Raw genomic sequence first — 26,415 nt, forward strand, 5'->3', positions numbered from 1 at the left:
AAATCTACCCTTTAAATAACCCCAAAGGAGGATTTATTATCATTTTACAATTTTAATTTAATGGTTGTGTACCATTAAAAGGTCCTGAAAATGATGCTCGAAAACGCTGAATGTCAAACCGAATAAATGGTTTTCTCCCCGACCCTCTCTCTTTAAGAGATTGTACAGCTTGATCTTGTCCACAAGTGTCAGATGCGCACTGGCAATCTTTCCAGACTAGTACCGCAGCTCATTCTCTCTCTGAACGCCGAACGGTGAATATATGTGTATGTATATTAGGTGACAAAAAAGTTCCGTTTTTGCCAAAGAAAATTGTATTTATAAAAATGAAATAAAGTTCAAATCTCATTAAAAGTAGTGACCATTAATTTCTACTACTTTCTGCCAACACCTAGGCAGCTAATAGATTCGTTAGCGGAAAAAGGCTAGGTCTTTTCAAACTTCATCTTCATTCTAGAATTGCTGTTTCACTAAGTTGTTTTGTAACAAAAAAAGGTGGTAATCGCTTGGTGCAATGTCATGTCATATCATGAGTACGCCGGATGTGGTAAAATTTCCCATTGCAGTTCATTATGGTTTGCGATAACCACGGAACTTCTATGTGGACGAGCATTGTCATGCTGCAATATTGACGCCCATGTCTAATATATGGTCGTTTTCGAGAATTTTTGCATCCAAAAGTTTTAATTGAAGAGCGTTTGCCAGTAATAGTTTCGTTTGATATGAGAAACTTGTAAAACAATAAACCCTATTCATCCCACCAAATACAGAGTAATACCCTTTTATCGTAAACAATACGTTTTTGTGTTGACGTTGTCGGCTGTTTCTTAGGTTTAAGATTTTCGTAGTAAATCCATTTTTCACGTCCTGTAACGGGTTTCTACAAAAAACTCTTCTTTTTTTGTCTTGAAAGCAATGAGACACGTGTCAACACGCATTCACGTTACTCTTCAGTCAATTCTGGTGTGACCTATCTTCCCTCTTTTTAAATTTTCTCTAACGCATGTAGTCTTTCAGAAATAGTTTGTTGGTTACGGCTAATGTTTGTGCAAGTTGATGTTGTGTTTGTTCAGTGTCTTGGTGCAGTAGCTCTTGCAGTTCAATGTCAGTGACTTTTTGATGACTGCCAGAGCGGGGTTCATCATCCAAGTCGAAATATCCGTTTACGTGCCTTCATCAATAACACTCACCATAAGTTAAACAAATAGGTCTATGAGCTTCAACTGCACTATGTCTTTGGTGAAACTCGTAGACAATGTCAAATGTGCACAATATTTACTTCCATTTTTATTTTAGTTTAGTTTTGAAGTCGACATCTGTTGGAAAGAGGACGAACTTTTTGTACGCCTGATATAACACTACACAGAAGATACCAACCGTTCTATTACGGTTTCCTGTCTTCGTCACCCCATTGCGGCCTCTCTTCTTGATCTGCGTATTTCCTAATTTACCGGAGACTCGTTTATGTATCTAAGTTCCCTTAATTTTCAAAATTCTATCTACTCTTAAAATATTTGTATGGCACCTTAAATCACCTTGTATATTATTACAATTTCCAAATTGAAACCTTTTGAGTCAATATCTTGTATCTCCCAAATCTTCAGTACTTGTATTAATACTTGTTTGACCCACTGTTATATTTTACCCTTTAGCTCCGAGATTTCCCATTCTTAATGAATCACCCTGAATATACCAGCGCTCCTTTAATTTCTATTTAAATATCCTCCGCTTATTGATCGCTCAACTTGCCAACCTCTGCTAAAAAATTCCGGTTTTTTTTCATACTCCTCATCAATATCCAGAGATTACAAGGATGGCGTTTATTTTTAACACGTCCCGATAATCCACGTATAAAAATCGCCGGACGGTGACTCCTTAAAGTGGCAGGATTTTACCGTTCTAATCGGAATGATCGGATTTTCCTGGCTCGTCAGCGGTCTAGGAACACAGGATCGATGTTGTCAAAGGCGACCTCGCCATGTGCGAGCGCAAACACGTCGCTAACTACCAGTAAATATTTGTCCTATCTGCGATCGACGGCCTCGGTGCGCCACCCCTTCTAATTAAGCCGCCCCTAAACACGGATAACTTAGGAAATAAAAATCCGCGTTACTACCTGAAGCTTACCAATGGTATTTGCAATTTTGTGACGTAATAAATCTTTTCTACCCATACATGCCCGAGTAAACATTAAAGTGCCAAATTTATAATTTTCTGCACGTGATTTGAATCTGATTTGAAGTCTAAAATATATTATAAATTAAATATTTATTTCACTTTTAATTAGAGATGGGCCACTCATAAGTTTCCATATTGAAAAGTTTCCAAAATGGGAACTTTCCGGGAAAGGAAGAATCCTATTTTCGGGGTTTGGCGATGACTTTTACAGACTTTTGCTTACACCTTTCAAAAGGGCGGAAAAAAATAAGCTGATTTAAAAAAAAGCATCCCTATAGCTGTTTTCTAACTAATTTTGAGAAGCGAGCCTATTGGCCGGATCGAGACACTTTTTTTTAAGCACTATTTGATGTAATTAGTTTGAAATCTGTATATTAAAAAACCGCCGAGATAAGGACCCTAGTTACCGTTTTTTTTTTGGGTTTTTTGTTAATAACTTTTTTATTTTGCAACTTAAAAATCTGAAAATTAACGCAAAAGCGAGACAATGTAATTACTTTCGATCCAATTTTACCGAATTTCGATATCTTGACTTGGACAGACGATATACGCGCTCGCATTTTCGACCTATATAATTTTGCAGTAGGCCGCCACTTTGAAATTTGGGGTCCGTATTGCGGGTATTTGTTGAGCACCCCAACAGTTATCTTTTCCTATAGTTTCATCCAATTTCAGTCAAATTCGTTCTTTTTATTTAATGCTGAAAATTTTTCACATATTTCTTTCACCGCTAGTTTTGCAACGTAAAAAAATTTTGCGAGCTTTCGCAAAAGCCTATTTTCGTCAGGAACAAAATCGATAAGTAAACCTCATGTCGATTAGAGGTTTATTTTTGGTGATATAAGTGAAAAACTGAAAAAAGAGCAATTGTTATTTTTTTCTTTTGTTATAAACAATGTGACGCTCGACCTTACAAATACACAAATTTAGGCTTTTTTTCTTAATTTTAAGCTCATAAAATTCGAGTTAGGCCCGATTTTTTAAACAGGCATGTGTTTGGTCTAATTCGCCCGGATTAAGTGTTTAAACGTCGACCCTGCATCCCTACATCTCTAACCAGGGATGAATACCTGACTAGTGTCAATTAGCGATACGAAATCAAAAGTGTACGTCGTACATACTACGATACTTTTAAGCAGCTCTTACTTATCACTCTTATCATCACACAACACATACCTGTACAGATACATGTACTGTTCAGGTATCTCCATATTTCTTAATTGCATTGTATACAATCAAATAGCATAAGCTCATTGTCAGTTCTTTTATTTTAATAACATGTTTTCAATAAGTCCAAAATTTTACAATTCAAAACATGGTTAAAATTTTCAAAATCGTTGCGAGCATTTTGCTCCCTACCTAAAGTCTATCTAATTGCTAAACAGCCCAGAAGTTTCTGAGCCTGCGGCGAAGATTTCACGGTATACCTATAGGTACTCTAAGAATACCTTAAAACATCGTGCTCTAAGTAGCTTCCAAGATCAAGATTCTCTCAGGAAACCTCAAACATGTCAAGACCTATAAGGACAGTCCTATAAACACTAGAATACTCATACGTACATATACTATAAGAAAATAATTTAAGAAAGCATGGTAATTATAATAAATCTAATACGTTTTCATATACTTACGTGAACGTGAATTACCTTCATTATTAAAAATTTTCATTAGAGACTTATATAATCAATGTTTCGATTTCTACTTTCGTCAAAATCGTAGACTTCTTTGGACGATATCCAACCGATTTACTTTTCACAGGGCCAAGAGGATGTTTATTTTATATTTTTTCGTGTTTATTTATTTATTCATTTCGTTTTTTCTTACATAACACTTGGGCCTTAATATTTTCATCTTTTTCTTAATTTTCACAAAATTTCTCATCACGGCAAATCCAACAAATATGGCGTCCAGAATGAAATGACTATTGATATTTTGTTTGGTCTTTATGATTGCTTACCTACGACTTCCAAAAATTCCATTTTTCTATTTCACTGAGTTTCTGCCAAGGTAGAAATATTTAAACTTTAAACAAATAAATTAATTAAGACACAGAATCGACACGTTGGTTGTAATGAATGGAAATATTTATTTCAGGCCTACAAAATGAATGTAAAAGTCAGTTGTGTAGCTTACACTGCTACCTATTTATCAATATTTAGGACAGAGTAACTACTGAATTTATACTAGTTATACCTGTAAGTACTCAACAGAACAATTAATTTCGGAAATTAAATCATGAATAATAGGCATCACCTAAGCATAACTGCATTTCAGACCTCCAGTTATACTGAAAGTTTCCACGTAGTGTGTACTTTGTAATAACTACCGATTCTAGACTAGGGTATTCTCATTAATATTCACAGCTAATCCAAAACGACGTTATATCAATACGAGTTAAATTAAAAGAGAATTATTAATAATCGGTGAAAATTCATTACCATGGCATGTATTCCAATTAACGAAATTACCAAAAGGGATTACGACCTTACCTATTAAGCGGACTTTGGTGACATTAAATTGATTTTAAATTTAATTAATAAGTACACGTTTTATACTGAAAATAATTAATTCTGTACATGTACGATAACGATTTAAAATATAGAATTTATTGTGACATTTATGTATCCAAAGGTGAGTCCAAATTAAATCGTATCATTTAATCCTATACTAGGAGTTTTTAAAAATCTAAAATATTAAATGAGTTAATTCCTCGGGTAATTCTATGACAAAAAACGTCGTTTGAAGATGTATCCTAAATGGCTTAAGGTATAGGTGGCTGAAAATTTACTAATTTATTATTTTTTGAATATGTTTCATAAAGAAATTGGTTTATATGCCTCAAATTTTTGTCAGATATCTCATTAGAAGAAGTTTTTTTAGTCAAAAACAACACCTCATTGCACTTCACAGATGTTGAAACCTGTGAGAAGTAATACCTATTGACATTTTGAGAAATTTATACCTTACAGGTTTCTTCAACTTTCTATGTATTTTTTGTATTACCCCTTTATTAACTGCAACAAATGAAACAAAATCTAAATGGTAGTCACTAGTGTCTAAAATGAATATATTGCTAAAATGCAGTGAATTTTCTTCTTAAGATTATTGCAAAATGTCGTTTTATACAGAATTTTAACATAAACTTCTAATTTGCCACATATAAAACCAATAAGGAATACGAATACAATCCAGACCTACCGCTTTTTGTTCATAATCCAGTCGAATAGAAGTTTGAACGTAAAAAAAATATTGGTAGACATTTTATTGCACCTTATGACGGTGAAGGTATATAGAATGATAATATCGAAACACTAACTGGAAAGAAATGACGCTAACTTGGCAAATTGCAAATAAGTGCCAAAATAACGTGTTTTTTTCATTTTTTTACTGCCCGTGAAAATCTAGGTGACGTATCGGAAAATTAGTTATTTTCTGTTGTAGACAATTAAATTACCTACAATTTTATGTAGTCATATTTCACCAATTTGTTAACTGCAAATAAAGGTCGAACGCGGAAAAATCTGTTTTCAAAAATTGCGCATTTTTATTGGAAAAAGCGATGGATTTTAATGGCATTTATGGAAAAGACCGTCAATCCACTGACCAACATGTGTGCCAAATGCCGATTCGATTAACCGTAAAATTGTTGCTTCAGGTATTTGTTAATTAATTTCATTCGTTTTCTTGCAACTAATTGCTAAATATTAATTTTGGAAGATAATATCATAGATGTAGGCTCTAATTCATCCAAAGAAACGTATCGAAAAAGAAAAATTTCAAAATGTTGAAATTAAGTTGCTCTTTACAACAAAGTAGGATGTGCAAAACAGCGTTACATATAAATTTTTCCACGGTCAGGCTAAAGCCACTCGGGAATTTGCTCTTTTTGCATTAAATATAGCGTATTTTTACGGTATTAAAAAAAAGAAATCACTTACGCCTCTCTGTTACCAAGATAGCTTTGGTGTAATAACCGAAACTAGTAGGAAAAAAAAGTAAAAAAAAGGACTCTAATTTAACTCATTACATCTAAACTTATTTTTTATCTGCAGTGAAATCTCACAATGAGAAGTAGTTATAGTTCTAGAATATATAGGGTGATTATTAAATGTTACTTATGTTTTCACTACGAATATAATTCGAGATGTAAATAGGTCAAGATATTTTTCAAAATTATAAATAACGAGCGTTCAAATAAAAACGTGGTCAAGCTGGTTCTGAAAATTTGGACGTAGGGCGTAGCGTATAGCAAATGAACTTAAACATCATCTGTCAAAGCGCTATATCGCCTCTATCAATTTGAATATTTTCGTTTTAAAAAGCGTTTAAAGTGGTGATTTCTCAAGAACAAAAAGTGTTTATCATAGAGTCCTACTTTAGAAATGGACGCAAGATTGATGGAATATGGAAGTATTCTATTGAGGAATGTTTCATAGAATTTCAAAATCAATTTCCCGGCGTTGNAGCTCCTTTAATTGTTTGTTATTGTTATCACGATTATTCTTTAAAATAAAGTTATATAGTCATTAACGTTATTGAAACTGACAGCTGCTATACAGCTTGTTGAGAAATGAGGTTAAGTTGGTCGCTATAAGCTACTCCCTACGTCCAATGTGTCACAGCCAACTTCGACCACGTTTTTATTTGAACGCTCGTTATTTACAAATATATTTATTTATATATTTTTTAAAAATCCATCCATACGTACTTACATTTTGAGAACCACAGTTCGCTGGGAGATAATCAGATTTAAACATTACTATGAATATGTTCTTAACTTTAAAAAAAAAACATCGACGCCTTTTTCTTAGATAAAATGAATTTTGGTACTTAACGTTCATATGATTTTTTTTCTTCGAATGAGATGAGGAATCACTCCCAGCTTTCAGTAAATTATACTACCCTGTATTCCCAGCAACGATAACCTGTTGGTAATATATTCCAAAGGCGGGGCCACCGAAAATTGTAAACTCTCACGAATTTACTTTGCTCTAACCTAATTTAATGAGTGGGTGAATAAAATCATTACCAGCAGTTTTAATGTTAGGGTATATTACCCCTAATTAATGGGGAGTTACTTTCTTGATAATTTCCATGATAGTAGTCGTTCCTAACTGACGTGACGATAATCTACCATTAATGTCTCTCGTGCCAACTTTCATACAACCGGCCTAAATTACAAACTAAATCACTTATTTTATGATTAAATGCTACAATTGGTGTTTCAATTTTAGAATATCGTGCTTACAAACTAGATGACGATTACCTAGTTCTATTTGGCCACATACAGGATGAACGTTTATTTTAGTGCATTTTTGTAGCAATTTGGTCTCTTTTGTTTCTCATTCAGTTTTGTATAAAACCACAATAATTAACCAAATTATTTTTCACGTTTTCTTTATTAACAATAGGCGTTTAATGCCGGGACATACTCTTAAGAGAATATTAAATTTTTAGTCGAAAACAATACTAAACACAACCGTTTCGAAGCATTTTGATTTTATAAAAAAAAATACAGTCAACATCATTGTCTTTTGGGAATAGTGTCAGTTGTGCATAAAATTAAATCGGCGTTATTTTTACACACCATTGAATCTAAGATGAAGTATCTACCTAAAAATCCTCTGATAATATCTGATTGCGGTTTTAAAAAATCAGAGAAAACCACTGATAAACAAAAAATATACTATCCTAAAATCAAAAATACATTTATTTCATATATATGTACTAGGATATAATCTTGAATTAAGTAAATTATTCTTCCATCAAAATCTATTTTTTTAAGTCACAACATTGGCCACACGTTTTTAAATACACTGTATGAATTTTTGCAAATATGACATAAACTGGTTGAATTCCGCTGCTTTTAAATTATCCATGCTAAACTTCATTAATAAATAAAGCTAGATGTCGGAGTTATTCCGTTTTCAAAAATCACTTACATCCCTCAATTTTTTTCGAAAATTGATAATAACTTGAAAACTGTCACATTTTGACCTTAAATTAGTCTAGAATTTGCCGCAGAATTAAAAAATGCATAAATATACAGAGTGTTCCGTTTGAAATAACAGAATTGGTATAACCGGAAGTGCGCGGAAGTTGACACTATTTTCATTGAATAGATCTTTTTAATAAACCCCTGTATACGAATTTTCAAATTTCATTTCTGACTACTTTTTGAGATAATCCTACTGGGCCCTCTTCGTGATACGCCCTGTTTATCCTAACAGAAATATATCAATTAAAAACATTTTTAATTCAGTTTTGTTCCATTTCAAACTACTACTACAAAAAGTTTGCTGATTAGTTAAGAATCTATGAGGTTAAATATCTTTTGCATACATACATTTTTAGTATCGAATTTTTAGAATTTTTTTAAAATTTATTTGTTACTGACTAATGTTGGTGTAACTGTAAGGAGGCAAAAGTAAATTGGAAAACATGGTTTGACTTCTGATATATTTTCTAGGAATTTCTTTTTAATTTATTTTAATAATACCTACTTCTACAATACATTAAAAAAAGTTCGATTTAAAATAGGAGAAGTTGACAACTACTTTTGTGTAACTGTAAAAAAACAAAAGGAAATTAAAAAACTGTCTTTCTCGTGATAGTGCAATAGAAAAGAAAGAGCTGAATTAACTAACCTAACTGGATTACTATATGGCTGCAATTATAATTTTAGAACTTAGATAGCATTATTGCCATTAAACTGCTTTATTTGAAATTAGGACGTGATTTTAATTTTAGATAGTAAAAGCAATTTTGCGAGAGGTCTTAAAGTGTAACCCGTTTAAAAATAGTATAATGGTAAATACAGAAGTACAAACGGTATAGGAGCAATACAAATTCCATATGAAATTACAAGTGTGCACAGTGACTACATATAGGTAGTTCAAAATTGCATCCCTCAGAATTTCTTGAGTTTGAAAGCATACATTCTTCTTTAACGCATTTTGAACTAGATAAAATGATTCGATGCAGTGGAGTATTGTCCTCCATTAAAAGAAAGTTATTTCCAGTCTAAAGAATCATACACATTCCTGGTGACATTTTTCAAATACCAGAACCGAAAATACTACACTACTATTCACTGACAGGGAAAGAATGGCGAATTAAATTTAGTAACTAATTGTCTAAACAAAATCTGATTCGATAGTCACCACGCATCAATCTGGATCGTATCTTATCAGGTGTCAATTGTTGAACAATTTTTAAACTAGTTTCCAGAAATGTTGCAAATTTTATCAAAATCAGGGGTATCCAACTAGATCCGGACGACATCTCAATGAGTTTTGACGTGACGTCGCCATTTACTTAAGTACCAATTATGATCTTTGGAAGATTTATAGTAAGAATTTAATAAAATCGCCAAAACTGTCTTCTTCTTTAGGGATTAATTTTATGAACAAACTGTAGAAGCAACCAGGATTTCGCCCTAATATGGAGCTCTAACAAATATCTACATAGAAGTTTTCTAGAGTGAGCCTTAAAGCCAAAGCATTGATTCAGATATATTTATCATATCATGGCCATTTTGGACTACATTAATGGAATATCCAGACATCAGCTATACCATGAAGTTGGGAGAAAACAGGACTCTTTCGTACCTAGATGTTTTTGTTAAGATAAAACTGGATAACAACTGGATAAGATTAGCGTTTAGAGAACTTTGAGTCTCATCACCATCCGGCCTAGAAGCAAGATATCGTCAATACTTAAATGAGAAACTACAGTGCCTCAGAGGAAATAAATATACTTGCAGACAAGAAGGAATACCTGGCAACCTATCTACCATAAGTACAAGAATATATCGACAAGATAGGCTGCCTCTTAAAAAAATACAATATTATTAATATGGCCCTCAGGGAAGATAGAATCAGTCTTTTTCAAAACGAGAGAACGATCTATTCCATTGCTCTGGTGTATATGGGGCAAAGTACACATTGTATAAAGAGAGAGGTAAAAAAGTTAAATAAACACAAGAATAACAATAACAGTTGCAGGGTACAGGTTACTAAATAGACTTAAGTAGATCAAGAATTTTGGGAAGGAGAGAAGATTATGGCCAACACTGAACAGAAAAGCAATGGAGATGCAGAAAAATTAACTTAATAACTTAATAACTTCAACAGAGATAAAGACCCTCAAAAACCGGAACAGGCTAGTGACTTCAAATCATACCACCAGAGGACTTAATCTTCAGTTTTAAAATGTTTTTCTCTGAAAAAAACAGCAATATGTCTCTCGAAACGTTATGAAACTAAACGATGTTGTGTCAATATCCCTAAAAATTGTTCAACCATTTGGCCACTGTGCGTAGGGATTCATTCTAGACATGAATCATTCTAGAGAACCAAAGAAGAAGGTTGATATAAAAACCTCCATAGGCGTTTGTATTTGATAGAGCAAGAGTAAGGACAGGCATAGAAACTGTAATTTTTTTTATTTGATGGCAGAAAATTTGTCAGACGAGGTGGGGGCAATTGTAAATATAAGCCAAAACTAATAAAAACTAATCAAAAACTTAATTCGTTGGCAGATTTGTACATTAAATGTAAAAACCAAGGAGCTTGTCTCCCTTATGGACACCCATGAAGACCACATATTATATGTCTTCGGCTGATGACGTGATTAAGTAAAGGACCCCGCATTGTCTTTATGAAAATACGAGTTTGGTTAAACTGGCTGAAATTGTGGTAAGTTGTTGATTTTGTGTTACTGACCAAAAGTCTCCACAGTACTTGGATCCGAAAATCAATTCTTTCCCACTTATAACGGTCTGAGTCAGTTCTGCTGATGATGGCTGCAAAGTAGTGTGAGTAGAATATTGCAATAAAACAGTAATTTATGTGGAATGTTTATAGAAAAAATTAATCGGATGACTTTGAGAAGTTGCTAATTAACATTTTGGACATGTACCAAATATCAGACTGGTCCCAGTCCCAAGCCCGGGTCTCCAGCACTCAAAAGAATGAGAAGGAGAAGGGAGAGAATAAACATTCTCGTATTAAAACCCATGTCACACTGGCTCTCATGTAGCACCATATATTTTTTGAACCATAAGATTGAATATTGCGTTGTCTAATTCAATTATTGATACTTACGACCAGTTTCACAATCGTAGGTTATCTCTTTGGTAAGGTTAACTTGACCCAAGTCTTGGGTCCCAAGAGTTAACTTGTGGTTAAACAATTCAATTGTTTCACAACAGCCATTACATCTTCAAGTAAGTCAATCTGGGGTTAAGCTGATTTTTAGAATGTTATTACGAATTTATTGGAGTAGACAAGTGACAAAATTTAGAGGAATAGGAAGAAATAATCTGTTGTGAAATATTTTGTGACTGTTTTCAGTACCTGTCTACTTAATATACGTATTATTTAGCACCGTGCTTTTTACCTTTTTAGCATGGAAGATAAGTGCAATAATAAGAATAATAATAATTCTCACGACTCTACTTGCTTTGGCTTTACTAACTCCACAGAGAGGTTCTTAGGAAAGATCCATTGGTAAAAAAAATGTCAAAAGTAGCTGTCTTCTGGCAATCAGATAGTGATTTCTACAAGAAAATAAAAAAATTAGGTACTGTAATTTTCAAAATATGTATACAGGGTGTGGCTAGAAAAATTAAACTACAGCTTCCTAACGATATTTGTAATAGAAAAGTCTTATAACGAAAACGTTCTATTCTTGCGTTTTTTTTTTTCGTAAATTAAAGTTCAATTGTGGATTAAAGTATTTTCTCTAGAACGGTCCTGTCCGTGTGCTGTATGATGAGTTACGTGCTGTAGACCAGTCAGACCAGTCGCGTAAACAAATCGCCGTTGAAAGATAGAAAGATACTCTAAATTTTTGCGGAATGCAAAAGTACACACTAAGAAAAATAGATATTTAAAAAAACTGATATTTTCTCATTATAATAATTAATAGTAATTACTATCTTAAATGCATTGTTGTTACTGCAAGAGTTCGCAAACAAAACCACATCCGTAAGCATCTGTAGTTGCCAACTGCGTGCAGTAAACAAACTCCATTAAAATATGGAACAAAATGAAATAAAACTTACCATTTCTAGAGAAAATGTTGAAATTGATCCCCATTAGCGCGGATACAGGCATGGTACCGACGCACCCAGTCTACTTGATTGGCACATTGCCGTAAAAACCATCTGCAAAAACGCATTCGTTGATCACAATCCGGGGGTAAAATCTGTTGAACTGGTTGCAGATGATAGGGGTGCAACAGCTGACGCCTTAAGATGCGATGTACAGTACGAGATGAGGTTCCTACTTGCTGTGCTAGTGGTCGAGGTAATTGTGGGGTTTTCTAATACTGCATCTTCAACATTAAGGTTCACTTGCTGACCACGTCCTTCTCCTCGAGGAATAACACTTCCCGTATCTCGCAGCTGCTGAATGCACTGTAGGATTGTATTGCACATGGGGGGGGGGAGTGATATTGTGGCCATCGTTCCCGGTACAACCTAGTCGCCGCGAACGCATTTTCTCCGGCTACACTATACAGTAACACCATATCGACACGTTCGGTTCATTGTAAAACTAGTTTGTGCACAAACTAAAAAATTAAGCAGAGTAAGAAATAAAAATCTTGTTTTTAATGTAATCGGCACGCTATTCTTATTATTTACTTCTTTATAAAAATTACACTGTGACTATCCTGGAATTACAAAATAAAAACTTTTGTCTGGAATCTTTCACTTTTTAACACTGATGGGTTGATGGACGATGCTATATTTAATAATTAAGAGAATAATTAATTCAGTACAAATACAAAATCAGTTGACTGCACAAATTTTTTGACAATGTAGCTTAAAATACATTTAGTATTATTAGTATTAGATTATACCGACTTAAATTATAAGGTTGCATCTCGGGTCTCATAAAAACATTTCCAAAGTTTTTAACAAATAACACAGGGTCGGCCTTCATTTTCGTTGAATAAATGAACTTCAATTTACAAAAAAAACACGATAGAACATTTTCGTATAAGACTTTTCTATTACAAATATAATCAGGAAGCTGTAATTTAATTTTTATACACGCCACACCCTGTATAGAAATGTAGAACATGTTCCTTTGCGTACGGTGATTAATAATATCCTGTATTTCTTCTAATAAATTTTCTACTGTACGTGGGGAAAGCCTGAATCTTGCGACAAAGTCTTTTGGGTCAAATTCTTCAATCGCTACTGTAAGCATTTACCTCGTAATTTTCAAATTTAATTTTTGATTTATATTTCTAATATGTCTTCAGGTTAACTTACACCTAAGGTTCTGGTTATCTTTATCATGACATACCTAACCAAGACATTGAAGTTAACCAGATATCGTGAAACAGCTCACTTGTAGTTAACTGACTTGCAGTTAACCTTTGGTAAGAAATTAACTACAAGTTTACCACAGAATGTGAGAGATATTATTGCATTTAAGTGAGAGATGTATGAATGCAATATATAAACTACTGTTGTCAACAGCCAAATGCGGCCAGTTTGGTATTTGGTACATGTCAAAAATGTTAATTAGCAATTTTTCGAAGTCATTCGATTAATTTTTTCTATAAACGTTTCACAAAAGCTACCTACTGTTTTTATTGCAATATTCTACTCATAGGTACTACTTTGCAGCCATCATCAGCAGAACTGACTCAGACCTCTATAAGTAGGAAATAATTGATTTTCAGCCCCTGTGGAGTGGTCAGTAACATAAAACCAACAACTTACCATAATTTCAGCCAAATTTACCGAACCCACATTTTCATAATGACAATGCGGAATTCTTTATCCCATACACTTTCGTTCTTTCGAATATAATGAAGAAAGTATAGATTTTGATTTACCTTCTCCTCTAACGGAAATCGCTCTACTCTATTGAAGAACGTAAGCTACAATCAAAATCATACGATCATACTAACGTGGTAATTTCAAATGAAATAATTAGTCTTATGTGCACAAAAACAATCTTCAATTAAAAAACATAATAAATATTTTACACAAATCTTTTGACAAGTATTGTTTCAAAAATTGGAAACAACCCTATTAAGCCGACGAGTGTATGTATGTAAAGCAGGTAGTATTTTGTATGATTAGGATTGGCTGTAATGTCAACATTTAATTCCGGGAAAGGTCTCTGGAAAGTATTTTAGGGAAGTTGACAGAAAAAGAGCGTTTACATGTCCTACATTTTAAATTAATTAAGCCTTGTTTCAGGGAGGGTGGGCTCTAAAGTGGCAAACTGTGTGTAATTTCCTATTCCGTGGAGCGCGCGTTTTATTTAAATAAACTATCTACCAACACAGAACAGCTTTAGTGCTGCCATATATTTCTTTTAAGAAGTAATAAATTACAATAAGGGTACATTCTTTTCTACTCCACCGGCATTATTAAGCCACACAAGCAGCCGAGATCTCGGGATTCTTTATTATTTTTAATAAGTGTTCACCTGGGGAAACCGCACCAATTAAAGTCTAAAGTCAGCTGCAATTATAAACTCCGTGTACGCTAAAAATCCTGCGAAATAATATTTCATAATTGTTCCGGTTCAAAAGAAACGTTAAGTGATTTTCCAAAAATGCAGTGCTGTTTATAATTTTAAAACAGTACGGTATCATTTGCTCTAGAATAATTTTCGAGCAATTTCAGTACATTTGAACACAGCACTTTTTAAATTTAAAGTTAACTTAGTATTAAAGCTTTCACAATTGATTGAGATTTTATATTAATAGTCAAATATTTGCACTGTTCACCTATGCCATATATTTAAAATATATTCAAGAAAAAAAATGTATAACAAATTTATTCATTTCTTTTATTCTTCAGTTCTGTTAACTTTAAGTTTACAAAGACATTTTTGTGGCAGATTTTCGTTCACTGGAGAACGGAAAATATTTTAACTTTACAAGGCTCTAATTCAACAAAATTTAAAATAGAAAAGAGGGCAAACAGGAAAAGTTCCGCGAGTCCGTAATTGAACATGGACTCTGCTGTGAAGTAAGCTTTTACAGTTATCACTCGAGCTTCCTTATAAAAGTCTGAAATACCGAGCCGTATTTTTATTTTTCTTGCGATATGCTTGTGGAAATTTCCTTTATAAACTTGAAATAACTTCATTACCCGATATTTCTCGACTTCGGTGCCTCATTAAATACAAAGTTAAAAAGAACTGAATAGTTTTGTTTACAACGCGTATCCTCGCAGAGAAATATGTTCTGCGCTACGGAACAAACGAAGCACTCTTAGAAAATACGGGCTAAAAGATTGTATTAAGCCCGGGATTTGTAGAAACACTCCTGTGATTTCCGTTACTAATTTTAAGCTGCTTTTCTATATCGATCTCGTTATGATACACTTTGCCGATATATCTTTCAGGATTGGATAACAGCGTCCAACGTATAATATCTGAAATATGGCAGATACGGTAACTAGAACTCGTATTTTACAGGATATTTACGCTTCGATATCTTTATACAAGAAAATACTTCAGGAGTCCTTAGGGAATATTATTTACCGCAGGAAAAGGTTAAATATTTTGCGTAACGTACTGGAAGTAGAGCGTGTCATAATTAAAATGAAATGAATTTAAAAAAAGAATTTATTATAAAATTATATCCGTTTCCTAGTCTTAAAGACAAACTGGCATTTAGTGTTAAAAGGCACTGGTTACAAATTCCTATAAAAATATGTTCACAAAGAACATTCATAGATTTAAGAGTTGCCACTACATCATAAAACAAACAGGGAATTTAAACAGGTCCGTACTGAGTTATAGTGGAAAAATTTATTTCTATTTTAGTAGCTAAGTATTGAAAAGACGTTTTGAACTGACACGAGAAATTAACTTACTGTATATGTTCATTCATAATTAAAAAATTAAGTTTTTTTGTTTATAGATAACTGCAATAATACACAAATATATAATAAAAAATGAGAGTATGTTCACTAAAAATAAGATCCAGTATACATAACGCATTTCTTTTATAAATACCAATTCCTATGACACTTTTCAATTCGCCATAATGGATCCGCCATTTTGAATTTAAGAATTTCCGAATTAAAATCTTATATTCGTGATTAGCGACTTTGAAAACTACCGAAGAACAAGTTTTAGCCATAATCTTCAAATTTGGACGTGCTTTTTCGATTTTTACATCCACCATATTGGACCCGCCATCTTTTATTCAGAAATTTTCGGATTCGTAATCAGCGACCACAATAACTCGCGGTAAGAAGATTCAGACAAAAATTGTATGACTTAACGGGATAAGTGGAACCCTGGTCTGTAAGTTGATTTTTAACCCTTTGAGGAATCAGTGTGGTATGTTGTCTATCAGTCTATATTTATATATTTCGTAATATAAAATACAAAGCTACCGTTTTTCAGAATGTTTTCTCAAAGTATTTACAAATTGTTTCATTTCGCTATAAAGCTTGTAAAATTGATGTTACTGATTGTTACCTTTTATACATGGATTATCACAAAGCAGTTTATCTCGACAACAGCCGGGTCATTCGCCAGAAATTAAGAGGGTATATAAAACAAATAACAAAATTACTGTTATGTCAATAAAAAATAACAAATAAATATGTAACTCGCAGGGAGATTACACTCCCCCTAACTTTAGGATTCAAGGTGTAACCTTCCATACGTTTCCATTATATTAATTATCAAATATGTATGAATCTTTCTTCAACAACTAACTAGTGTCACCTGAAACACGCCGAGGCTCTTCCGGACGGCAACTAGTTAGCATCCCAACTACCGCGTGTGTAAGTCATACTATTATTATGCCACCTACCTCAACACCACCCAGTATGTGTCAATCGAAGTGCATGTAAGACCTCGTAGAACTTACAAGGCACACTTCGAAGGAACACAGCTATTAAGACCGGGAACACGTGGCGCGCCCTAGGGTTTTCAAAAACATACACGAGTATGACATATTACTCACAAATTCACAATTCATTAAACAAATGTATTCAAGTTAGCACACACATATAATAATCAACCTTATTCGGGCGCTGGCCAGGCACCACTGTCACAAAGAACACCCTCTCTTAATTTCGGCATTCCGAGCTGCATTATATACTCATAAATTACATTATCTCAAGGGCAAATAAACACTTGGCTGATGCATTCCGTGTAAACAGCTGAAGTTTGATTCAAAGCAACCACCATAGTTTTCATTACAAAATAAAACATATTATTACAATACTTTAAAAATAAACAAGTGTTACAAGCTGTACCTTATCCTCACTATTTCACTCTATTTTGGGGATGTTTTAGCGTTTTACTAAAAAAATGACCTGGTAAATCGGTTTTTGGCAAGCGGATTCGAATTCAGCATCAAAAAATACACAAAATCTATACTCATACAGAACATTTTTTGTGTGGTTGTGTAATTTCATTTTATTTAACACGCCTACTTCCAAGTGAAACATACAAAATAGTCCTATACAACCCGCTGCTATAACTAACACAAACAATTGAATGCGTTGCATTGTTTGCTCCTTCCCATCATAAATATGTCAAGTACAAGGACAAATAAACCATTCTTTTATATCGGTTCGGATCTAATGAGTGATTATGTACAGCGGAGCATACGCGCAGCCAATAATATGCCATTAAGTTGGCTCTCCTGACCTGTCGCTTCGACCATTATGTGCGGATTTATTACCCGGGTTCAGTACTAGGCCTCTCATTGTCTGTCTGCCTGTATTGATTGATCGGTAAATGAACATACATTCGTACTATTTGGGGACGTATATCATCTTGTTCTCCTTGCGGGAAGCCATATAATACAGTCGGTTGCAACCCAATAGCTCTTAAGGCATGTCACTCCAGCTATAGGGAACTAAAGAAAATAAAAAAATGTGAAAAATGATATTAATCCGATTGTAGTGCCCTTCGCCGTTGTTAAAAAATATCGTTCTGTAACTAATTTAGCAATCTGCTCAACGACTCTGATTATTATCATATCCCTGTCAGAAAAATAGTCAAATTTCTGGCGTTTTTAGGTACTGAAATCTTGAAAAATAAAACCTGTGGAACAAAAGTAAGCACAAAAATAAAATCCTCGATGTTCTGTTTATTCATTGTTACTATTTTAAATTTACTCAAATAAAATAATAACTTAAAAAAAGCATTTGTAAAACATGTGTTTGCTGTTATCCTAACCCCACATTTTAAGAATTATTTTCACGTACTTATAAATAAATGAAACAATTTTATATGTAGAACTAAGCAAGTAAATATTTTAAGAATATTTACATGTGTAGTTATATATAAAAAAGTTAGTATTTTCGTAGATTTCAGTACCTAAAACCTTGATGGTTTGATCGTTTTTTGCACCTGTTTATTCGTTTTACTGCGGCGTCTTTGAAAATACTCAGATGGTATGACATAACATTCCTATTATTTGATAAGCTTTAGATTATTCAGTTATTAAATGTTTGAAATTATTTGTCTTTGTGGAAAACACTATTTAAACAATATGGCGCCCTTAATATTTTTAAATATGCAGTTTTATGAGAGCAATGAGCTTTACTTTGCTGACACCCCGTAGTTTATTTCTTTTATTGCAATTGTTATTTATTTACTTCAAATGCACATTATTTTATAGCTTTAATAGAAACGTTTTAAAATAAGGCATTACAAATGACAACACTATTTTTTTTAATTAAGCGATTTAAAAGGGATATTTATATTTAGTAAGCTTTCATGTCTGATTTTTTAACGAAAAACAGCAGAGTTTTCAGCGTGTTTGTATAAATGTTTTTATCTAAAGTTTAGACACTTTCTTATTTTGAGAATTTTACCTTGGAAAGTCCAGGAAAAAATCTAAAAAAATTATCCTATACTATTTCGAACCATCCAAATTGGTTTCTAAAATCTTGTTAATCTTTGAGAGCAAAGAGATAGATGACACTTTTAATGAAATTTTATACTACCTACTTACCTACTGTCGCCAGCGCATCCGCCAAATTATAGAAATAGTGAAACTATAACACCATTATAATTTGAAAGTTAATAGATATTGTGTTTTAATTTAGAAAACAATTCTTCTTTAGAATATATGTAGACTATACTTGTGAAATCTGTTTGACATTATCTACTGCAAGGTTGATCGTTACAGACTAAGGAGAAAGTTGTTACAAGGATGCATATAAAACTTATTAATAAAGAAGAATCTGACTCATAGCAAAACAGTTTTGAGCCTCTTCCCTGGCCTTATTGAAAAATACCGTTTCTTTTACTTTTCATTACTTCAGCCCGTTATCTGTTGAGGCCCCAGGCAAATGGCCATTTTGCCCAGTGAATAACACACTGAAAAAAAATGTTATTTAGAAAACGAACATATTTTTTATTAAAAAAATTATTGTTTCCTTCAGCTACGGCATAAAAGTATCAAGTTTGATTTGCAACGGAACACATTCTTATGAGAAAATATTAGCAAACGTGTCCATAAAAATTTACAACCGTAAATAAAGTATTTGTTTACCCCGGCTATTTTTCAGATAAAACGTATATTATTCACCCCATAAAAGTTATTACCTACTTCGAAAATAGACACCGTTAAATTTTTATTGAGTCAGTTTAGATATCACGACTTATAACCTAAATCTGACCCAGAGAGTATAAAATAAATCGTATTGCTAATAAAAAAGGAAACTTCCATTTTTGCCAAAAGTAATTTGTTATGTAGATATCAAATGCATTGGCTAGTAGCAGGCAAAGTCTACACGGGTCTGAAATATCTATTTTATACCGTTCATAAACCTCCTTAAATCAAACTGAAATTCTGAAATATATTTGTAAATTTAACCCCATCAAAGTTCATAAAGTGTTGGTAAGGTAAAAAAAGTTACCCCTACAAAGCATGTGAGAAGTAAACAAAATCATATAATTTCTAGTTGTTTAAATATACAGAGTGATTTAGTCATAATGTCGTATTCGGAAGGTCAAATAAAGACAGAAAATTGAACAAAAAATTTAATCGACCTTCTAAAAAATAAGCAAATTGCCCCTTCCCGCTAATTAGGCTCCTTACTCATATTTTCTGACCGTGAACGAGTCGGCGGACCACAGAGCGTTCGAACGCTGAAATGAAACAACGGATTTCCCCAGTCGTCTTGAATTTTGCAATTGGTTAAAAAATCAAAGTGCAGCGGATTTCAACTTTATTTACAAAGAGCTATGGGCAGATAAATCTTGTTTTAGCCGTACTGGCATTTTAAATAGGTAGATACCATACTAGATACTCTTTGAAAAGCAATAAGTCACTAGGTATGCGTACTACAAACCGAATAATTAATTGAACATAATACTGAAAACTCATATTCAATTATAAAACATAGTGAAAAAGTTAACAATATTAAAAATACTAAATTGTAATAACATTTGTTTTTATTAACNAACCCAACATTTGAACATAATTATTTATCCTTACACATTTGTTTTTATTAACAAATAAATAATACTTGCTTGTTAATATTTAGCATGTAAAAAATATATTATTCATTTATTTGTCTAGGTAAAAAGATTTGTTTATGCCTTATCATTCACTATACATTAAAAACGCAGTAAAAACTAGGTTAGTGACCAAATAATACGGTAGGTCACGATTCAACGCCGCGCCCCAGCGGTCAGGAACGGCTCAAAAAGGTGTTTAAATAATTATTTGAAAATAGTTTTTTTGCACAAATATGCATTTAAATTTTTTTTAAAATAGCATATTCGTATTATACTCATATTTCCCTATCTTCCCTGAAAATTAATGACATTTTGACTGCATCACCCTGATTATTCCTATAGGATTTTAGATCTATAGGTTACAGCACTTTTGCACATTCGATGCAAAAAATGTTCCAAAAAACTGTGCGAAAACAAACACCGAAAATAGATAAATCTGCGACATATCTTATAAGTATACAGGGTGTTTCATTTCCGGTGTGCCAAATGAACACAGATGATAGAGAAAGTAATTTTGAGCAAAAAAGTTCATATCGACATGTGTCCTAAAATAGGTACACCCTGTGGCGCTACGCCCCTTTACAGGGGGCCATTAAGACACAATTTTATTACAATACCTCGACAATGCTTTGAAATAAATTGATACAGAGGTACCATTATGTAGAAATGGCCAAGGATTTCTATTTGCGAAAAAAGAATTACGAATTTGACAAAAAAATAAAGTTACGGATTTTGAGCCTTGGCTTGCCCCCCGTAGCGACACAAGAAATTAATTTGATCTCTGCAATACATCTTACAAACATGCTCCCTCGCTCCTCTTAAGTAGATGATTATTGACAATTATGCAATTTTATTGCCAAATGACAAAGAAACTGTCCTACCCTCACCAAGCAGTTGTTATCTAATAAAGAAAGTTTGGAATTAGTGTTATAGAACAGAAAGGGAATCACATAGGGCTGCTCCCAAACTAAGTGAATTTCTAATATCAAACAAAATGTTAGGAAATGGAAATGTCAATTCAAGCAAAGAGTTTGCTATGGATATAGGCTCAAAATCGAAATAGAAAAAATGTCATCATGATAAAAGCACATTGTCAAGAAAGACGGTTTTAGGGTAACTCCAAAATGGCTTGTGGTATAGTCTTTCCGAAGTCAGTTGAACATGTATAAAAACGCCTAGCAATAAAATTTAATGAGTTTCATAGGCGTCCCTAAAAAAGGTTTCTGCTAAAAGTAAAAAATTATAATATTAGTAATAATGTGTAGAAAATTTATATTATATGTTCATTTGGCCAACAGCATATTTTAATTATTTATGTCCTCCACGAATGTTATTATATTGATGGTAAATTTCCTTTTTCTGTTCCGTTTCAAAAGGTCTCCAAAATGCCATGTTGTAATAATATTAATAAACAAAATATCCCTCTTATTTCTCCCTTTCGCAATTGTAATATAGACGATTAATAGAAGGTGCCTATAATAAATTAAAATTACCTGAATCACATCAAATTCTACATTGATGAACTACACTGCTAGGCAATTTGTCAACCACTTGTCAACAACTGAGATTTATTGCCCTGTTACCCGTGCGGCTGTGTTATACGCCGTTTGCCCGCGCCCGCATTCTTCAACTATACAACATATTTGATATTCTTGTTTCCATATTTATTTAACCATACCCATATACAGGTCTGGTCGAACTAAACGTGGAAGTGATAGAAATTTATACGCTTACCACTACCACGTTTAGTTCGATCAAACCTGTATATGGGTATGGCTAAATAAATATGGAAACAACATTTTCAAATATTTCAATACCGAGTTACTGCGCCAGCAACCGAACTTGGTACATACTGCCAACCTCTTGGTTCTTCAATTGAGACCGGAAAGACTATACTCGTTGCAATAATCTTACATAGTTGTAAGTGAAGGTTTAATCTTAAAAAAAATTTCACAGACGTTTCTTGTAAAATGAAATATTTTTCTAAAAGAGCATTTTAAAAGGTATGTATAAAAGATATAGTGAAGAGATGATAGCTGGCGCAATATTTTTCAAACCTTAACATTCTTACTCGACTTCTCTGTAATAATGAGTGATTGGCATTTTCAGCCTACATTTGGCCTTTTAACATACATTTTCGAGATCGGTACCAAAATAATATTTAACTGTTAGTGCAGTCAATTACCCCAAATAACACAGTTACCCGAAAATTATCTGCATTTAAAAATAAAAAACTGTCATTTGACATTATTTTTGACATTATGTGCAATTATTTTACTATTGTATAAACGACCAATTATCGTTTCAGGTTACTATTAAGATGTAACTTAAATAGGATTATATCAACATTGCTACACCCGTTTAACTCAAAAAGGTTTATTTTATCTAACGTATAACAAACACTATACACCGTTTTCACTTAAAAAATATGAAATTCTTAAAAACGGCGGCAAAAATTAAAAAGTAGGTCTGTATATTTTTTGGAAGCCAAGATAAAGAGGTAGCGTAAAGGTAAATTAATGCATTAATAGAAATACCTCCCAATAATATTCCCAAACATCAAAATTTTGTGATAAAAAAATTTAAATTTCAACTCTCAACAAAAGCAAATTTACTAAGTACAAAGTGCGCCCTAAAAAAAAATTATATAAACTTATGACGTTATTTTTAGAAGCCTTACCCAAATCTGAGAGACTGCCCACTATTTCCTGGACAGCCTGTATTTTAGACGAACCTTTAGAAACGTATAATTAAAAGAATGGGAGAATTATAACCTATTATATAGTACAATCCTTGATTTGTTTCTTTTATTTTGATATTTGCTTTAAATTTCTGAAAATGTTTTAAAAACTTGTAAAGCATTTTATTTCTTTTATTTCTTAAAGTAGATATTTTAGTATTTTAAAAGTCTGTAAGTTTATAAAGAGAATGACTATTTGAATTTGAACATTTAATAATTTGCAATAAACAGTCGAAATCCAACTAAGTATGCAAATAGAATACCGCCCGTGCAGCGCATGCATTTTGTAGGTATTTACCTTAAAAATCAATAGCACATTTTACCGGCGGTTATGTAAAATGTAATGCTTAAATATTTATCAAGGGATTTATTCAAATGCAAAACCGTTGGCTCGTATAAAAGGATGGTGCATCCAATAGTCTAATGTTGGTTCGATGCCAGGATTCTGGTGTATGTAGATAGGAAACGGCCAAATGTAATAAGCCTGCATTAAAGCCCAAGCCAAAGCGTGATTTGGCCATTTTTCTACATTTTATAGTCGGTACGTTGGTAAATTGGGCTTAATAAAATCGCTGCCTCTTAGTTTGATTATTTCTATTATCTAACTAGGTAACTTAATTATTTCATGGGTAACTAGAATCTTCTTAATGGAAGTGCAAGTCTTTTTTTTTACGAAAATTGGTAGGTATATAAAAAATGTATACAGAGGAAGCAAAAATGAAACGATAATTAAGACTTAACTATGAATTAGAAGAAAATTGAAGCTACAGTTCTCTTCCAAGATTTGATAAAGTCTTCTCTTTACGTTAGTGTGGGGAAGTAATACCTTATAAATATTTCAATAAATAACAAATTCAGTTCATGTCCAGGCATGAAAAAGTCTGCTTAGTTTTGATCTAATATTTAAATAAGATTAAAATGCAGAGTACCTAAGTCATTAGATGTAAAAAATTTAACCAAAACATCTTCTTGCGAAAACAAAATACCTACTTCACATAAACACATAAATCTTTGTTCCAAAATGCCTCCTTACAAAGAGAGGGTTTGAAATTTGGTGTAGTAAATGTCACCGTCATTTGCTACTCTCTTGTGAAGAACTAGCAGAATAGGTACTAAAAAAACAGTGAAACGCACCACTATGGTGAACCTTTTAAAAAATGTTGTGCGGGCAAGTAATACTGGAAATAATCTGTTTTTTTAGATTTAGCTTTCATTTTACTACAAAAAAGCATCTTTACATATTTTCAGTAAAATGCTCCAGTAAGAAATAATATAGATTTACAAAAATAGTTAATCGAATAATATCTCTCTACTAAAATAATGCCTTAAAACAATATAAGCTGCTAAAATCATTTATATTAAATGCGTTTTAAAAATGCAGAAAGTAAAAATCGAATTCTTAAAATCAAGTAGCCATGCTTTAGTAGCCAAACAAAAGCACTTGCTGTCATTAACAATCATTCATTTTTATATGTTGTAAATAAAATTGTTTGAAAATTCATCTACATGCGTACATTTTTTTTTGGAATAGGTGATTTTACTACAAGAGAAGTATGATTTTCATAATTTAGTTAAAAGCCAACTAATCAATAGTAATTAATTAAAATCCATTGACTTCAGATCGGGAGTTCTGGGAGGTCATAATATTTTACTACATTGTCCTGTCATATTATTGAATTACGTATGTATTGTTGAGTTATTAATTCTGAAATCTTATTTGGTATTACTATTACAACTTCATAACATACTAGATATTTCCCAAACTCCCAACGTCTTGTAAGGAATATCAAGAAAACATTACTATTTCCAATGGAATAATACCAAGCAGGAATTTATAGGTAATTTAAAATAACTCTAAATACAATACATAACCCAATATCGAAACAGAAATATTCAGTAAAATTTTATGATCTAGAACTCTCGATCTGAATTCAATTGATTTTCATTATTATTATATTAATTAAGAGAATTATAAGGGTATCTAAACTGCCTAAGTGATGAAAATGACGTTTCGTAACTTTGACAAGTTTAAATTTCCATGGAAATCAGGATCCAGGGGGGCATTGCAAGCGACACCCTCAGATCTTACAAATTACTCATTTATTATTATTATATATATATTGCCCTGTTATAATATGTTAACAAACCGTCTCTTTTTGTGGCACGTATTCTTAAGTCTGTAAGCGAAGTCTAACAGGCAAATTCCATTTAAAATTTTTATGAACCAATTTTTTTTAAATACTTTTAAAAATTTATATTTATTTATTATTGTTATAAAAAACAGTAAACAGAATTGTGACAAACGGCCGATTTTACGGAATAAGCGGCTAGGGAAAAATTGTCGGAATTGTTATTCTCTATACGACGGACACAATTTTTTGACGTCTACATAAAGAAGTTTTTGTGCGCTCGCGAAGAGTTCACGATCAACCAACGGCCTGGTTGCAATCGTTTACGTCAAAATCGGGAGCAACTCATGTAACATTAGGGTCGTTTATCTTGGTTCATGTCGAGCTCGCCGAAATTCCCGTCGACTGTCGGCAACTTTAAGATATGTTTACCTGACCTCTGTTTGATGTAAACAGTTGAATATTTGCGTCAATTTTGTTCCATTTTTGGAGGGGGCAGATAAAAAAGTTGTGATGCTTAAAAGAAAATAGTGGCACAGGGAAGTTTTGTGGAAAGTTAAATGAACTACTCTTATATAGAAATAAAAATCAATGATGTGTGGAAGAAATATCAAGAAAATTAATGTTTTCAAAATCAGTTGATATACGACAAAAAATCCGCTTGCAACTTCTTTGAACAATATAAGCAGCGAAAGTAAAAATTTAATCCGTATCGTAAAGACATTCCTTCACCGATAAACGTGGAATACTGACCAAATAACAGTAAAGGCAAAAATTAGTTTTTGTAGACGTTTTGCTTCCGACCTGTTCGCGACGTGTACGCAAGCTGATCGCGAACAGGACGCACGAACTACTCGCGAAGTTTGCGAAATACTTTTCC

At 32.8% G+C, this 26,415-nt stretch overlaps 1 protein-coding gene across 1 annotated transcript in view; it reads left to right on the plus strand.

The window, feature by feature from the left end:
• Positions 1-26,415, plus strand: part of LOC108905685 (max-interacting protein 1) — a 49,162-nt gene that overhangs the window by 21,489 nt on the left and 1,258 nt on the right. The gene's annotated exons all lie outside the window — the stretch shown is intronic.

This window comes from Anoplophora glabripennis, unplaced genomic scaffold, assembly GCF_000390285.2.
Source record: "Anoplophora glabripennis isolate ALB-LARVAE unplaced genomic scaffold, Agla_2.0 scaffold158, whole genome shotgun sequence".
Taxonomy (NCBI): Eukaryota; Metazoa; Arthropoda; class Insecta; order Coleoptera; family Cerambycidae; genus Anoplophora; species Anoplophora glabripennis.